Source organism: Emydura macquarii, unplaced genomic scaffold (assembly GCF_026122565.2).
Source record: "Emydura macquarii macquarii isolate MOO-44397 ecotype Brisbane River unplaced genomic scaffold, CSIRO-AGI_Emac_v2 contig_1713, whole genome shotgun sequence".
NCBI lineage: Eukaryota > Metazoa > Chordata > Testudines > Chelidae > Emydura > Emydura macquarii.
Window position 1 is genome coordinate 1,338,980 of NW_027131850.1, and position 18,147 is coordinate 1,357,126.

Sequence of the window (18,147 nt, forward strand, 5' to 3'; positions counted from 1 at the left end):
ATTTAAACCTTATTGCTTTCAACTAGTTATTAAATGTAAGGTGTAGTATTCCTTAGTGGGAGGAAGAAGGCAAATTTGCACAGAGGCCCAGTTGCTGCTACTCCCTGGTCACCAATTCCCCCCCCATAGAAACATAGCTCCCTCACTTAGGGGCCGTGCTCCCATTGATTTCCTACTCATTCTTGGGAAAACGATCCCTCTGAAGTGTGGGGTTGAGTGTGCAGAGTGGAACCCTGTTTAAGATACTGCTGGCCCTGTTAGCATTATCCTGTTTGGGAAAATCTCTCTGGGTGTGATACATAAAGTCTCTCTGTAGCCCTGGCCCTCTACTCTTAGACCTGACCTCCTCCCTCCAGCCAAAAATGCAGAGTTCTGCACACCTGGATGTGACACACAGGAGCTACTATGGAACTGTGGGGCAATTATAACAGAATTTGGCTCTGATTTTGTAATAGGTGAATGGCAGAGACAGGCCCAAGCTCCAAAACTCAGATCTGACTCCAGGTTCCTATTCTGAACTTTCTATAAAGTTTGCCTTGGTTCAAATCCCAGATTTTGTTTTGGCCTATTAGATAGTAAAATTCAGATCTGGATTTAGATTTGGGTTCACACTCTGCTCTCTAGCTCAAAGTCTGGGCTAGTCAGAGTCAGATCAGCTCTAGGTCAGTCTCCAACATAATTTTCAGTGTTTCAGAAGACATAAAGCAGGCAGTGCTTACATGACCATGTTTCCCACTGAGGGCTAGCAAGTGACTCAGAAAAATGAACATGATCTTTATTCTACAATAAAGTCCCAGTTTGTGGGACTCTTTTTTATAGTTGAGCACTAGGACCCAGCAGAAAGTTTCCTTATTTCTGTGCTTTTAGCAGTACCTCTGACACAAGGATAGCTCAGTGAGCATGGAGTCTGGGTTATGGCTGCATTCTGTGTATAGGGATCATTCCAAATATTGAACAAAACCAGAATGAAAGGATTAACTGTGAGAATATAACATACCTGCAGCAGCAACTAATGCAGAGGGAAGCAAGAGCAAAAAACAAAGATTAAAAGGTAACTAAAATTGTTCTTATTTCCTGTCTTTTAATCTTTGACTCAGGGTTTAGCATTGTCATTAGGAGCCTATAAATGTTCAGGCAGCTGCATTGGTGCACACTTTGATTTTGAGGTTTTGTTCCCTCCCCACCCATGGAAAAAAAATTCCATCTGTTTCTAAAGGTACCTACTGAATTCAGCTGAAACAGTAAAAGGATGTAGGATGGTCAGGAACCTCATCCAGATTAGTTTAGTTCCAAAAGTAAGTTCATATAAAACAAACAAAGAAACAAAAAAACTTTTTGCAGGCATTGAATTGCTAAATCTTTTTGCTTCATTTGTTGTGGAAAAGCAGAACTTGCTTGATCTAATCAGGTAATTGATGTGTTTGTTAACAGCTTTCTAGGATACATTGAGACTTAGTTACAAATGGCAAATGTGTTCAAGATCCCAAACAGTCTTTATTCAGGCAAAACTCCCATTCACTTCCAGGACTTGCAAGACAGGGTCCTCCTAATTTTGCAGTTGTGCTGGTTTTAGTAGTTAACATTATTGATGGTCCCTCAGCTCTGTTGTTTTAACCAAATTTTCAGATCTGTGGTTGCAATTTAGATCAAGCTTCAGATCAATCAGCGATTCTGAATTTTTTAAAAAAAAATCTAAATTAGGAACTAATAATATCTGGGGGGAGGGGGAAACTGCCAGCCCAGAGTTTCTAGGAATTTTCTCCACTTTTTGCTCACAGTATGGAAAGATATTTTTGGAAAATAAACATTTTCCCCCCTGCACTCTAGGGCCAAATCTTGCCAGGATGCTGAGCACCTCCTGTGAAACACTGATTACCTTCCCCTGACTTCACTGGATTAATGGCACTGACACATCACAGGATTGGACCCTTAAATTGCAGGGTGTTTTGTTTCATTTTAATTTGAATAGGCTGAGTGTTGGAACTTCTCAAACACAAGCTGTGCTTCGGAAAATGCATTTGAGAGCTGTTGGGGTGGATGATTATAATAATTTTAAAATGCATCTAATCTGAAAGGAATAGGCTATTGCCAGCTTCCATGTGGAGATTGTCATAGTCAGTGTGCTTCCAGTTCATTGACATGAACATTCATTTTGCTAATCTTAGACAGACAGCCTGTTATGTTTCTTTTGTTCCTGTGTTTCACTGGTTTTTAGATCACTATTTTACAGAGAAGCCCAGTTCATACTTTACAATTTGGATATGCGAATTTTACACACACACTCTCTCTTTCTCTCTCTCTCTCTCTCAAAATGATTCATCAGTTGTGTTAAGAGTGATTTGTCAAAGCTACTGAGAGAGGTATTTTCCTATTTTCAGATTAGCTTCCCCTTGCCTGCCTTTCTATAATATTGACTTCTAACTTAGCTGGACTTTTTCTTGGATTTATTTCTTATATATATATAAGATATAAGATATCATATAAGATATATGATTACTCCCTTGATCAAATAAGCCTTTACCCTCCTCCCGCAACATACTTGTTAGACTGTGATCAGCTGTTGTTTTGTATTAGCAAAAGATTTCTGTAAAATTCTATTTGTAACTGCAATATTGTGGTATACACAATTCAGTTGACTGAAACTTTAATTGCAACAAACAGTGTTATGCTTTAGTGTCATTTATGTCACACCAACCTGTTTCTTGGGTGGGTAGGAGGTATCTGCATCTCTCAATACAATAATTAAATTAGAATTTTTCATGAACAAAATATTTAAACTGTGACAGGGTAAAGCAAAAGTAGAAATGAATAAACAATGAAACTGAGTTTCTGCAGTATTAAAAAATCTTAACTGTTAGGAGCACAATGAATTCGGCAGCAAAACCCTGTTTTCTGTCACAGTATCCAAGGCATTAGCCAGCACACAGTGTAAAATGTAATCTCTTTGCAGCTGAAAATATAAGGCCTTCTAACGTTTGCAGCCTAAGCGTTACGTGTACGTGTCATTAAAGTAGCTCTCTTGTAAAAGAGGGACTGTCCCAGGAGCTGTAAAATCTATAAACACTTTTCTGATTGGCTTAAAAATTTAGACACAGGAAGTGGATGGTATCTAATAACAGACAAGTGGAGACATTGTTGTCATGGAAACTGAGAAGACTACCCCCCATTTATTAAAAAAAAAGCCTGCATGTCATCAGAAATGCCTGCAGAACATGTTGGCTTCTGCTGCCTTTCCCACAGCATCTGTTGAAACCTGAGAACGTGCCTATCAAATCAAGGTCATTTTACAACAAAAACTGGCCCGTCTTCCATATGTCATATCTGTGTTTCATTTTACACTTTTGAAAGGGCAAAGGGAATCAACCTGCAGTCCTCGCTCTTGCAAAACTCCCACCAATTTCAGTGGGAGTGTTGCCTGAGCAAGGCCTGCGGCATTGGGCCCAGGAGATGCTTCTGCTGAAGTTTCCAGTTCCATACTGCGAAAGGGCTAAGACAAGAAGAGCTGAGGAAAAAGAAGTATGTGGATGACTATTATTTTAATCCTGCTACTGAGCCAAATTAATTCCTTGTGTAGCTCCCCTGGCTACCAAAGGAGATATAACAGATTAATTAGGCCCACTTTGTTGTCATTAATTACCAAAATATGTTCAAATTTTATTATTTAAACTTGAATGCTAAGGAAATGTCACAAATCTCCTTCATATCTTGGGGAAAAATCCTTGAATGAATAAGTGTCAGCTATTAACATTAAGTAAAAGTTTCTATTGGAGCCTCTATTTGCTTCAGAAACATTGTGAAGGTGACAACTGGGACATGAAAGAAAAACATACTGTATGAGCAGTGAATACAGCATGGGGAAAATAAAGACTGATAATAAACAGCTGCAGTTATTATTATGGTTAATTCAAGTTTTACTTTGCTGGACTTTTTAAAAGTGTCTTGTGTCTGAGAGGGAAGCACCATTTTGCTTTTAAAACCTTAACTGGAATCTTCCACAGCAAACTCACAGGAAAGACTTTTGGGAGGGGTTGATTCTTTCCCCGCCTTCCCCTTGGGTAGCTGATGCTGATCTCAAATGTTTCTGACAGAAGAACGTCTTTGAGTATTTATTACATTTGCTCTGAAGTATTTAATTTTGGGGTTCCCTTAGATCCTCATTTAGCAGTGTTATCCTTACCAAATGGTTAGTGTAAAGCACTTGAATGCTTCACCCTCAATATAAATCATCAGTTTTGCAAGCTTCCAGAATGACTAGTCTGACCTTTGTTTTCTCTTTATTTGCATATTTCATGGCATTTTAAGAAAAACTAGCTGACTGCTGAGCACTTCTTATAGCTTTAGGGCCAGATCTGAGTTGATGCTGATCTGAAGGTGCTCAGAATCCTGCAGGATGCATGTTGCACCTTCCAGGACTGACCCCTTACTCTCTGAAAAACAAAGGGCTAACTCTCATTTACATTCAGGCCAGAGCAGTGCACAGGTGCCAAAGTTTAAATCAATGTAAGTGTAATGTACTCCCACTTGAACACCCCTTTATGCTGCCAGAGTGGTTTACAATGGCCTGAGTACAAATAAGAATCAGCCTCCAAGTGTTCTAGAACTGAAGCATGTCTGCTTCTCATGAAAATATTGGTTCGTGTACACTTTAGAAAAGTCCTTGAGAATTGGATAATTGCATAGTTTTATCCAGCTCACATTTAATTATCCAGATGTTGCTTTTAATTGATTTGGAACTTAAATGAAGAATGTGAGGCTTAATGGCAAAAGTGTTCTCTCTTCTAGCAAAGAATTTCCTGTTGTCAGGAGCTTTCTTATCTGCAGGAACGTTCATTGGCAGGAAATATGTCAGTTACTTGTTTTTACAAACTGAAGGAAATGAACTGGATTAGTTAGTTGCTTTCTAGATTCAGCCTTCATTCTTCATGGTCCTTAATGTTTGTGTAACAGTATTTATCTCTGATCAGTTTAGTTTCGAAAAGTGTTATTGCACCAACCACTTATCAGTACTTTTTGACATGTGAAATGCAAGATACAGTGGGAAGCAAAATTATATTTGGTTTTGTCAATTCACATTTCCTCCATCCTGCTCCCCCTTTTAAAAAATGGACTGTAAAACTGCATGCATAAATTGCCCATCTGCATGCAGAAATGGTATTTGCATGTGCAAATTGGGTAACTAATTTCCTGAATAGCCAGTTTCCATGCACAAATATTTTTTCTCATATAAAGACAAGTTTCTGAGGACATAAAATTGCACATGAATTATTGTACTAATAGTCCTTTGCATTTCTAATCCACCTTTCACACATGGATCACAAACCACTTTACAAATATTAATACTCACAACACAGTTGTGAGGCATTATCTCCATTTCCTAGTCCACTGTTACAAAGTAACTCAGTGGCAGAGCTGGGAATAGAACTCAGACTGTCTCAGATTTAGGCACCTACCTCCCAGTCTTGGCTCTGCTGCTGTCTACAAAACTCCTGCCAAACCCTGCAGGCACCGGGTTTAGGTGCCTACATTTTTGCAGGTAAACTTCCCTAGGCCCCTGTGTTACTGCTTCTGAGCATGTGCATGGCTGCCTCATTCCAGGCATCTGGACGCCTAGTTCCAGAGCAATTCACAAACCAGGCGAAGATAGGCATTCTGCTGTCTAAGTTGCATCTGGGTCCTGAGCTGGTAGGCACGCTCAGAGGCCACCTGCTAGCTGGGGACCCATTCAAAATCTGGATGGAAGTGAGGGGGTGGTGGCCACTGTTAGCAGGCTGAGTAGAACACTTACCTGAGATGGGGGAGACCCAAGTTCAATTCCCCTCTTTTGGCCAGAGGGGGAAGAAAGGATTTGAACAGGTGTCTCCTACCCCTCTCTGGGTAGTGCTCCCATGACTGAGCTGTGGGACTCCTTCAATCTCCCCTGCTGAAGCTATTCCATGGTGGATAAATAATGAGTGATGGGAGCAGAGGTATCAGACGAGGTGTCTCCCACCTCTCAGGTGGGTGCTCTAACCATTGAATTACAGTTATTCCCATTTGTGCTCTCTCTCTGGCCCAATGACTCTTCCATTGTGGATAAATATTTAGCTAGTCATTGGACCAGAGAGAGAGAGAGGGAGAATGGTCCCACCCAATATTCCAATTTAAAATGTAATTGGAGAAGAAAACCACACCAAGAGAAAACAACTGGAGGTACCAAAAATTCAGGACCAGTTCCTTTTCTGAGCCTCCTCCGAGTTTGCAGTTATTGGGATCCCAGATTAGAAGTTGAGATCCCAATGGTGAAGCTGAGATTCAGCCATAGGTTTGGATTCTAACCCAACCCTGCATTGGAGGGCAATGGAGTTTGGGGCAATGGAGAAAGCATTCAGATCCATGGTTTGGGTTCAGGTCTTTAACTATTAAAGGCACATGCAGAAAAACACATGATTTTCAGCTATCAGCTAACAAGGAGTATTTGCGCATTGTAAAAAAGCTGAACTTTCTGATTGACACAGAACAGTTACATAAGCTTATAAGAAACAATCTAGTACACTAACAAAATTCAAGTATTAATTGCTGGATTAGAAGATGTTTTGGCATAAGCGTAAATCCTGATGGAGGATGTTGCCAGAACTTACATACTACCTAGAAACACAGTACTGTACTAAACAGTAAGTAGAAGGAGACTGTCATGCCTTGTATTTGAATTTGCCAGTTTATGACCCTAAGCATAACACAATCAGAGAAAACTTTGACCAGGATTTTAAAATACGTGCAATGAATGAATATTTGGCTCGTTACTGGCCCTCCTGACAGCTCCTTAAATAGGTTCCAAAATCTAGTCTCCTTCATAAGAATAAAAAGAATAAAAGAAAGTTTATACCATGATATAAAGTAAAACAACATCTAATTTAAATGTGAAAATAATTATCACAATTTTCAAAAGTGAATGCAGTCGTTGATTTTGGAGCGCAATCTGAAACATTCTGAGAAGCAGGATCCTTTTCAGGTATCTCAGGTTGGGCTCCCAGGAACTGAAACACCCAAAATCACTAGCTGTTTTTGAAAATCTTGTCCCAAACTTCATTGATGCTGTCTAGATGCATGTATTAGCCCCCAAGTGACCACATGCTGTAATACAATTGCCTTCTTTTCTATCCTTTTCTCCTGCCCTTCTGTTAATATTGTTATTTGTATTACAGTAGCACTTTGCAACATCGGTCATGGACCAGGACACCATTGTGCTAGGTGTTCTACAAACACAGAGCAAAAGGACAGTCCCTGCCATGTTTTGTTGCCTCCTTTTGTTTGCGCTTGTCCTAACCTACGGCCCAATCCTGCAAAAAACATACTCCCTCGTAGAGCACATAAAACTGTGAATAGTCTTATTGGCTTCTGCTGGGCTGCTCATCGTAGTAGGCACTAGGGTTGTGTTTGCAGGATGGGGCCATCAAATTGTAAGTTCCTCATGACAGAGAACCTGTTATTTATCGGAGCCACACCAGTCTATGATGCTATGTGAGTAATATAATAATCTTTCTTGGGAGTGTAAACTGATTGTTTTCCTCTGTGATGTCCAGAAAGGCCACAGTGATGCTACTATATGTCTCTGAAACAAACAAACACCAGATTTCCAAAACTGAGTGCTTAAAGGTAGACTCAGAGAACCATATTTAGGCACCTAAATACGTGGCCTGATTTTTCAAAAGTGCTGAGATTACGCAGCACTTCCCAGCCACTTCCATGGAATCTACTGGGTGCTCTGCACTTTTGAAATCCCCACTTATACAGGTGCCTTAGTTCATATTCATTATCAGTCTGTTCACAGAGATGCTAAATACTCACTGATGCCTTAACAATTTTTTATAATAAAAGAAACATTCAACCTAAAATACAAAGCTAAATGTGCTGGATGGTTATGAGCATGGTATAAACAGGCAGCTAGTGGATTGACATTAATAATGGAGCTCCAGATTATTACTAGACATGAGCCAAGCATTCAGATCCAGAGTAGGTCTAGGCTGTGGTTTCAAGTTCAAGGCTGAATCCACTCTAGAGTTCAGGTTCAGATTGATTGTGCCAAAATCTCATGAGTTATTCTTCCCAGGCTCTGAGATGGAAGGGCCATCAGACTCAGAGACAGGAGACCTGGATCCTTTCCCAGTTTTCTCTTTGACTCTATGGCCTTTGGCAAGTCACTTCCCCATTCTGGGGATAATGATACTTACCTTCTATGTAAACTGTTGCTTTGAGATGTATTGCTGAAAAGTACTATATAAGAACTAGATATTATTATATCTGTGCTTTAGTTTCCCCCTGTGTAAAATGGGAATAACAAAGCTTGATGTCTCTCATCATCTCATGTCTTGATGATTACGGCATCCTTTTTTCTGGCCTTGACAAATGCAACCATGCCCTGTTCATACGCATTCAGAGTGCTGCTGTGAAGATCATTTTTCTAGCCTGTCGCTTTGACCCTGTCATGCCTCCTTTGGTTCCCCCTTCTCTATCACTTAAAACATACGCTGCCTGTCTTCACTTCCAAGGCCCTTCAGAGCCTCTCCTCACCCTACGCATCATACCTCACTTGCTATCAAGATGTCGACTCCTGCCTCTAGTCTGCCCATGATGCCAGCCTCCATTGCCCAATTGTTAAATTTTCACACAAGCACCTTCGTGCTTTCTCTCATGCTGCCCTTCATGCTTAGAAAGAGCCCCTCAGAAACATCCTCAAAACTAATGCTTATCCTTCTTCAAAACCTGCCTTTGAACTCTTCTATGATACCTAGAAAAAAATGTGAGAATTGTTAGGCTGCTGGTGTGCTGACACCACTGCCTATCATGCTGACCAATGTTGTCTAATTGTTTCCTTTTATTCCCCCACCAGCCTGTCTATCCATCTGTTGTCTCTTGTCTTATATTTAGATTGGAAGCTCTCTGGAGCAGATACCACCATTTTGGTCTGTGCATGAACAGAGCTTAGCACAATGGGTCCTGGTCCGTGACGAGGACTCCTAGGTGCTACAGTAATATAAATAAATAAATAATTTGTAAGAGCGTTGAGATCTGTGGATGGAAAGAGAAATATAGATGATGGGGGTGATTTTATTTATTATTCTGCTCCAACTAGGTCAGCTGACCTCGTGAAAGTTCCACCATTAGATGGTCTTACCTTTAATTGGGACAGGAGCCTCTATTCTGTAAGTGCATGTGGAGTGGTTCTGCTCCAATGGCTGTGGTGGGGAAGCTCCTGCCTTTCCCCCAAATCAGTTTGCTGTTTAGGTAATCTTTTAGCAGCTAAGGCTCCGTCTCCTTTCTCTGACTGTGCTTCATTGCACAGGCAGAGGGATTCCGGTTCCTGGGTTCTTTAAAATGTATTCCCTCCTGGGATCCATCAGCCAGGAAGGAAGGCACCCCCTGCATTAGGACATTGGGGATACCGGGACTCTGCTGCTGCTCAGATTGTGCTGGGTCCCTCAGCTTGAACCTAATTGCACAATACTTACCAGTCGTAAATATGCCTCCATATCCTATTCATGTCATCTGGGATACATATCATGGCTTAAAAGAAAATATACTAGACTTTTTAACAAATGGGGTTTCAGAACAAGACAATACGAGCTAAACTTTAGAAAGTAACTCAGAAAGACATTAGCTTTATTGTAAACTGCTTCTTGTACTGTAGAATACTAGTAGCCACTCTTTTTTTTTTTTTGCCTTCCTGGAGAACCTTGATCCTGCTGCTACAGAACCAAGCAATAACCTTATTTCTGCATTGGCCCTGCCTCATATCTTGAGTTCTCCATGCCCTAGGCAGTTTTGTGACTCCCTGGTATGGCGCTGTTTCCTTTTATGCTTGGCTTTGCACAGTGGCCAACCTTTCCCCTGGATATGTCAGCTTCCAGCGCAGCCAGTGTATGCAGCCTTCTCAGCCTGATCCATTCCCAGGGAGCCTCATTGTACGTTATTTCTCTTGGTAGCATCATCCCACTGTGAATTTCACTGCTGGCTGCACTGAAAGGGAGCATTAGTAATTATTAGGGATGGGCCCAAACGAGGGTCCCAGCTTTCCCAAAGGGATGTTTGGATCTCGGTTTTAGAGCAGGCTCATCTCTATAAGTTATCAAGAAACTGCTTAATATGTTAATTTTAACACTGGGTTTTGTAGAGCTTTTTGGGAAGGGTTTCAAATATCTCAATCCTATTTGTTAACATTATCTTTACTAGGTTTTTCTAGCTCCATGCTTTACAGAGAGAAACCATATTTTAATAATTCACTAATATACTTTTCACTCCATTAACATTTTATCATTGTAGCATTGTGCATATGGCTAACTGCTTAATCTGCTCATTAGGGGCCTAATTCTGCTTCTCACACACACACATCCCTGTAGGTGTGGAAGGCCCTAAATGCAGCCACTATTTTACTTTTTGGACCTAGGGGAGTTGTTTAGATTAGATTAAATAAAACATGCAGGGGTATTTTTTGTTTGGATTTTTGTTTTTTAAGAAAAGGAAATGCACTTAATAAAAACACTAAGGTAGCAGTAAGGGTCAGGCTGAAACTCACAAAATAAAGGGAATAGTTAAGTGTCCTTGACCTCCTTGACTTTGCGAAGTAACACTAAGGACCTGGCTGTATAAAGAATGCGGGGTTAATTCTGATGTCTCTTATGTCATTTTCACACCATTGTATCCTTGCTGATTTCAGTGCTGATTTATACCGGGGCTAAAATGCTTGCCTAATCTTCATGTACATTTACCATGACTGCATGTGCTTCTGTGCCCGGATTGTGCAACTCTTGACTGGCTATCATGGTAACTGAGCATGCAAGTTCACACCTGGTTTTTAAACAGATTCTTTGTATCTGCACCCCAATATGAAATCAGACTTTGAACTTTTACAGTGACTTTCCTTTCTTTTTAAAATGTAAAATAGTCTTTTGGAGTAATATGTAATTCATTATTTATTTATTTATTTATTTATTCAGCTGCTGATAGTGCCCAGAATGTGCCTGGGACTTTCCAAACATTTAGGAAGGCAAACTCCCTAGCCCAGTGGTTTTCAACCTATGGTTTGTGGACCCCTGGGATCCACAGATTATGATTAAGGTGTCCGTGAAAGGTGGTTGTTACCATAGAACAGTGGTTTTCAACCTGAGGTCCACGGACCTCAGGAGGTTCGCAGACTATGTCTAAGATTTCCAGAAGGATCCGCACCTCCATTTGAAATATTTTAGGCGTCCACAAATGAAAAAAGGTAGAAAACCACTGCCCAACCAAAAAATATTAAGTGTCAGAAGACAAAGGCAGTGGAGGACTTAAAAGGAGATTACAAGAAATTTGAACTGGAGGTGCTGGAGAAGACAAAGCCAGGGAGATTCAAAGATGTGATGTGGTCAGAACAAGCAAGGAAGTTGGGTGTGTCTTGTGTGCGCTGGAGTGGGCGATGCTGGTGTCAGGGAGGCCAGAGATCAGGAGCTTACAATAATAAAGATGGGAGAAGATGAGAGCCTGGATGCGGGTTTTAACCGGGAGGAAGATTAAAAAAAGTTTAAATCCCAGACATAGTAGGCCAGATCCTCAGCTGGTGTAAACTGGCATAGCTCCATTGAAGTCAATGATGTTACAATGATTTATACCAGAATAGGATGTGGCCCTCTGTGTGTGGCAAAAAGCAGCAAGATTTGGAAATGCCCTGGATGTGAAGTGTGAATGAAAGGAAAGAGAAGATGACCCCTAGATTACAGGCCTGAGTGACAGGGAAGATGATGGTTTATTCAACAGTAAGAGTGAATCGGGGATTGGAGAGAGTTTGGGAGGAAAGCTCAGGAGTTCAGTTTGTTACATTGAGTTTAACTGGAGGAGACATCCAGGAGATGTCAGCAAGACAAGCTGAGATATGGGAGTGGATGAAGTGGGGTTGGGGAGGTAGATTTATCATCACCATAGAGATGGTAGCTGAAGTTGTGTGAGTGGATAAAATACAGTGAGATGAGAAAAGAGAAGTGGGCCAAGGATTGAGTGATAGAGGAGGACACACTGGCAGACAATGAAGGAGTGGCCAGAGAGTAGGAAGGTGAACCAGGAGAGCCAAGGGAGGACAAATGTCAAGCTGGAAAGAGCCATACAAATGTATCTAATATTTAAAGTTTGTAAGATAAATAGACTGACATCAGCTTGTCGAGAGGCGTGAGCCATGAATAATCATCTCTACAACTAGTAAACTTTGAAAAGCTAAGCTAGAAATAAATCCCAGCTTTACTCTCCTGTCTAAATTTTTATGTTGGCTGTTGTTGCAAAGTAGCCTAATGTTATAGTGCAGCAGATTTTAATGTCCTGGGGATGGTTACAGCCACATTACTAATGTATGCTGCATGGTGCTGCTGTGACTGTCCTTATGCAGAGCTCTGCTTGTTATTTTTCCATAGAAGCAAAGCTGTGACTGTGGAATGTTTTTAAGGTCTGGATGTGACTAGAGACTTCAGTACAGTTAATATTATCGAGGTGTGATTGAACTTTTTGTATTTTTTTGTAACTCTCAAACTGTTTTCACTATGTCTCTCTCCTTTTCCAGCTTAAATTTTCTTACAGAACTGAACAATTTTTGATTTAATGTGTTACTATGGAAATGACTGCTGTGTCTGGCGCAAGCTTTAGGACTTAAATGCATCGGGCCCAATTCATCCCTGGTGTAACTTCATTGACGGAATTTTGTGGTGGCCTTATAGGGCCTGATTCTGGTCTGACTTCTCTGAATTTAATTCCTTTGGCTTCAATTGAGTTAGCCTTGATTCACACGGGTGGAATTCAGATCTGAATTGTGCCCTTGTATTTATGCTACTAAGGGAGGCATTGTTATATGTTGGTGTGGTTTGCCTATTTTCACTCTGCAAAGTATTATAACCTGCCAGATGCCTGAAGTATAATACTGATGGCAACGGCGACATCTGCTCGTCTACCTATCTAGCTGTCAGCTGTGTGACTGGAAATGCTCAGCTTTGAGTCAGAGGAATTCAAAGTCAGATTATTGCTAAAGAACTTCAAACAGGTGCAGGGACATCAGAGGGTTTTCTTAAATGTAACATTATAGGAGACTTAGTGGGATATAGAACATCTAGATTGCTGGTTTAAATCCAGCCCAGGCTGGTATTGGTTAAAAATCATTGCCGTTTGATAGATGTTTGGTAGCCTATCTGAAATAAGTTTAGTGGGTTTCAGTTCATTTTCTGGCAGATAAATGTCCACATTGTCTTTATAATTACTAAGTTGGTATTAAGTGGAGCCCTATTTTGTAGTCTAAGCAGGAAATCCAATAACTGAATAAGTGTGGAGATTGATCTCTACCCTCTGAACCAGCAGTTCTCAATCTATTTATCATTATGGACAGCGTGTTGTGTGGGCCGCATCCACCCAATATATACACTACTTGTATGGCCCTGAGGATGTCACATGGGCCACAGCTGTGTGTTGATTGGGTGGACAGGTTGAGAACCACTGCTATGAACTATTTCAGAACTGGAAAGCAGTTACTCTGAAAAGTTTAGGGTTCATAGTGGACAGGTAACTCAACATGAGTTCCCAGTCTCTGCTATGGCAAAAAGGATTAATGCGGTCTTTGGATGTAGTGAGCAGGGTTAGGGAGGTGTTTACCTCTGCATATGGCACTGGTGAAACCAACACTAGAATACTACCTCCAGTTCTGGTGTCCACATTTTAAAAAGGAGGTTGAAAAATTGGAGAGGATGCAGAAAAGAGCCACAAAAATTATATGAGAGCCGAAGAAAATGCCTAATAGTGAGAGACTTAAAGAGCTCGATCTGTTTAGGTTATCAAAAAGAGGATTGAGAGGTGACTTGGTTACAGTAGATAAATACCTTCATCGGACAAAAGAGCGGGTACTGAAGAGCTCTTTACTCAAGCAGAGAAAGGCATACTAAGAACCGGTAGGTGGAAGTTGAATCCAGACAAGTTGAAATGTGAAATTAGGCACACGTTTTTAACAGTGGGGTTGTTGGAACAAACTACCAAGGGAAGTTGTGGATTCTCCATCTCTTGAGGTCTTCAGATCAAGATTGGAAGCCTTTCTGGAGGTATGCTTTAGCCAAACCCAAGTTATTGAGTTCAGTACAGGGGGAACTGGGTGTAACTCCATGGCCTGTGATATACAAATCCGATTAGATGATCTAATGGTCCCTTCTGGCCTTAAACTCTGAATCTATGAACAAGGTTGAGGCCTGTGGCCAGGGTGGTGTAGGGGAAGATTGGACAGCTATTGCTTGTCTTTTAATTTGCTCTGTGGTTAAACAGAAGACTTCATTCTGCATGACCATCAAGCCTGAACCTTTTCCTGCCTTCAATTCATTCAAGAGGGAAAAAGAGCTCACCTTAACAAATTAACCCGTGATGTTGGGACACATTATGTATTAATATTCTGTGCAGTTTTACACAAAGTGAGTAGTCCACTCTAAAAACCTACCTTGAAAATTACAGGATGACAGCAGCCATCTTAAGTGTGTCTCATGGTAGAAGAGCATATTAAAGAAGAGTTGGTTGCTGGTCATTACCCAGAAGAGGATAATGCTTGAGTGGTACAATCAGTTTACTTTCTCTTCAGCACTATATTTAACAGCTCCATAAGAAGTATGAACTTCTAGTAGCTTTGAACTGTGCCTCTCCCAATTAGTGGGTAAGTGGCTTGCTATTGCCTCTTGTAAGCAAATGGTAATACACAGATAGAGAAAAAAACATGTAAAAGAATAGGGGCACTGCAAATAAATTTGGCCCCAAATTTAAATTTTTGAAAGGTAAGCCTAATAGAAAAGTTTCCATTCTTTGTATTTATTTATTTACCATTACAATGGAATCAGTTGATAAACATATCAACATTTGCCTGGCATGACTGCAAACCCATTGGGGTACTGCACGAAGACCTGAAAGTGAAAATGACTGAACAAAAGTGAGACTGACTGCGCTGCTACAGAATAAGGGAAATGAATAAAGAAAACAAACAGCATCAAAAGGGAAAAGTAAATTGTATTTTTAAAACCCTTTCCAGTTCAATCATTTAAGGTGCCATTCGTGACAGGTAAAGCATTTCTTTTTTACCATACATAATTTTGACAGTGTCCCTTTTTAACACCTCAGAGTTACAGAATGTGGACTGAAAAAAAGCCAGTTATTTGGATAGTCCACCAATGCCATCCCATAATTCCGGGGCCTGCATCTTCTAGCCCTTCTACCCGCTCACTTCCCACTTGCCTCTTATGCACTGGGAGCTATCTGCTGGTTTGTATACAACTGGTCAGCACTCATCCTTCATTCCATTCCTGCTCCATTTCTGCCCAGCTCAGCCAAACAGAAGATGCCTACGTGGCGTGCTGCTAGCTGGTCCTTAGTGACTGTTGCTTTCTGAGCTCATGGGTGCTGGTGACATTATGGAAATGATCTGTGCCTTGGAAGAGTGAAAGGGAGTCTGCTTTTTCCTAGCCATTGCAGTCAAGTGTGGCAAGTATAGTCCAAGCAGATTGGGATCTACTGAATCCTCCACCCTCTTTTGTACTACCTCAGGGTTCTGAATCTTTTCCTTGGACTGGGGAGAATGAGAGGACACATTTTCTTGCGTGTCTGGAGCTTTTTGCTAACAAAACAAATTGCAAAGAAAAAAACCTACCGTACTTTTCGGTTAAAATATCTTAAATGTCACCTCTCATGGGTCAATCATTTGGCTTCAGTCCAGAAAGTAATAGATACTGTCTGTCAGACCTGAGGGACTGAAGCTTGCTTGGTGGTTCTACACTCTTGTATCAGTAGGGCTGTTAAAGGGGATGTGTGAACTGAGTAAGTGATCTTAGTCCAGTTCTGAGTGAGCTGGTCAGTGATGCTGTCATAAAACCCCATCACCACCACAAGTTTTAACTAATTTCCAACTACCAGATCGAATTCTGTCTCATTTACACTTTTGCAACCCAGATGAAGACAATGATACAAGAAAATGTAAAGGGATGTTATGAAGAGGACACAGACCAAGTTGCTATTACTTAAGCCCTGAACTCCTGTAGACCTTCCTCACGTGAATAATTCCATTGTGCTATTTGGAAAGACCTTACTAGAAAAACATCATCACCATCTGCTAGAGGACTATGTGAAAGGGCCATTATTAACAATACTCACTATGATGATACTCTGCACCCATTTATTAGGCAGGGTCTAGAAATAATAAAATCAGTCTTGTCCAGTAATTTTATTCCATGAAACCCTAGCATTCAAAGTCTGTCTGCACTGTGTGGCCATTAAAGATGGTTTCCTTGAGCCATGTCTTCTCCTTCCCATTCTGTTGTGTTGCTTGCCTCCCAGCCCAAACATGGATGCATTTCCATGGTGCAACATGTATATTGTTTGGGAATCACTTCGAGATCCTGCAGGATGAAAGGCACTAATGGCAATAAAAAATATTCTTCTCTTTTTGTAATGTAATTTTCAATCTCTTTTGACTTTGGGTGTCATCTGACTTGAAGCATCGTACTGGTGGTGGTGGTGGTGGTAGTAGTATTTGTTGTCATTATTATAGTTGCTATTATTATTATATTATTTGTGTTGTGGTCATATCTAGGAGCCCAGTCATGGACCAGGACCCAAGCGTGCTAGGTGCTGTACAAACATAGAAGCTAAAACGGTTCCTGCCTCAAAGATTTTACAATCTAAGTAAGACATTTAGGATGAAATTCACCTAACTGTAGAGGGCCTGTGCAAGACACCTGAAGTGGGGTAGAGAGCCTTTTGTAGGCCTTCTGCACTCAGGTGAATTTCACTCTCTTCCAATACATCATTTTCACATACTTTATACTTGTTCATGTTGTCTACTAAAAGGCGCATGAACATGGGGCGCAGGAATCCTGAGAGTTTACATAGATTATTGTTGTTACTTGAACAACCACTTTTGGTTTCCACATGTTCAGCATTCCTTTCTCACTGTCACACAGCACTATCAGCACAACAGGAAAGGAGACTAGGGAATAATTGTAAAACCACTTTCATGTTGAAAAATGGCCAAATCCTGCTCTTCCTACTTGTACAAATAAAAGTACCAGGATTGGATCCATGATCTGTGGATAGGGTTTATTTGGTTTTATTTTTAAACTGAACATAATTTTGAGGGAGTCTCCTGGATCTTAGAACTGTGTATGTAGCTGGAGTTTTCTGGTTTTATTTCCAAACTCAGGGGCCAAGATTGTCAAAAGTGCATGCTTAAAGTTAGGCTCCTAAATCCATACTTAAGCACCCTAAATATGTGCCTTGCCCCACAATCTATATTTATTTGCATTCTGGTAACATCTAAAGGGTCCCTTTTTTGCTGTTTCCCAGTGATCCAGGCTCTCATGAGTCTATTCTCCATTGATGTATAGGGTGATTTATGTGAGTAACTCTCACTAATGCTTGCAGGAGTAATGCACACAAGTCTCCTTGAAACTGGTGGAAGAATAGATCCGTGTTTGTGTACAGTACATTTTGCTACATAGATTTATATTGCTCTGAGCACTGAAACTGGTCTTTGTCATGAACAGGCTTAATTCGTTTCTGCAAGTAACTTTTGGTGACTGCAGCAGTTTGGGTAAAATTCAGATATACAAGTAACCGATACCATTAAAGACAGAGGGCCAGATTATGTCCTACCGTAAATACTACAACACCCTCACTGGCCCTCACTGGCTTCAGTGGAGTGGCACCCTCTACACATCCAATCTGAATTTGGCTCTGAGTCTTCCAGTTAGCTGCTAATAACTGATCCCAGTGCCCTAACTTCTGAGTGTAAATAAACAAGCTAGTGCTACAGCTGCCAGTTTGATTTTCTATTTATCTCCTTTCTGACAAAACAACGACCAAACTTCTAATGGAGCAGCCCTCGATGGTTACCAGCCAATCTGAGCTGCTGATGAAAGAAACAATGTTTAGATTACAAAAATGTGTGTAATGAGCTGATTACAATGCATTAGTTACCACTGCTAATAATTACCCTCTCTTATTATAGTGACCATCTTCAAGTTTAAAATACCATTTTTGTTCACCTTTGTCAGTCACCAGCCCAAAGAGAGATTTTTGGCCCACTTCTCTGCTGATGTTAATTGATGTAACTCTATTGAAGTCAGAGATGGACAGCTGTGAAGAGGA

General features: G+C 40.8%; 1 protein-coding gene across 1 annotated transcript in view; it reads left to right on the forward strand.

Annotated features, from left to right (window-relative positions):
* Positions 1 to 941: 941 nt before the first annotated feature.
* Positions 942 to 18,147, forward strand: part of FOXN3 (forkhead box N3) — a 292,978-nt gene continuing 275,772 nt past the window's right edge. Inside the window, exon 1 of the mRNA XM_067556333.1 lies at positions 942 to 1,051. The gene's annotated coding sequence lies outside the window, so the exon portion shown is untranslated. The remainder of the gene's footprint in view (positions 1,052 to 18,147) is intronic.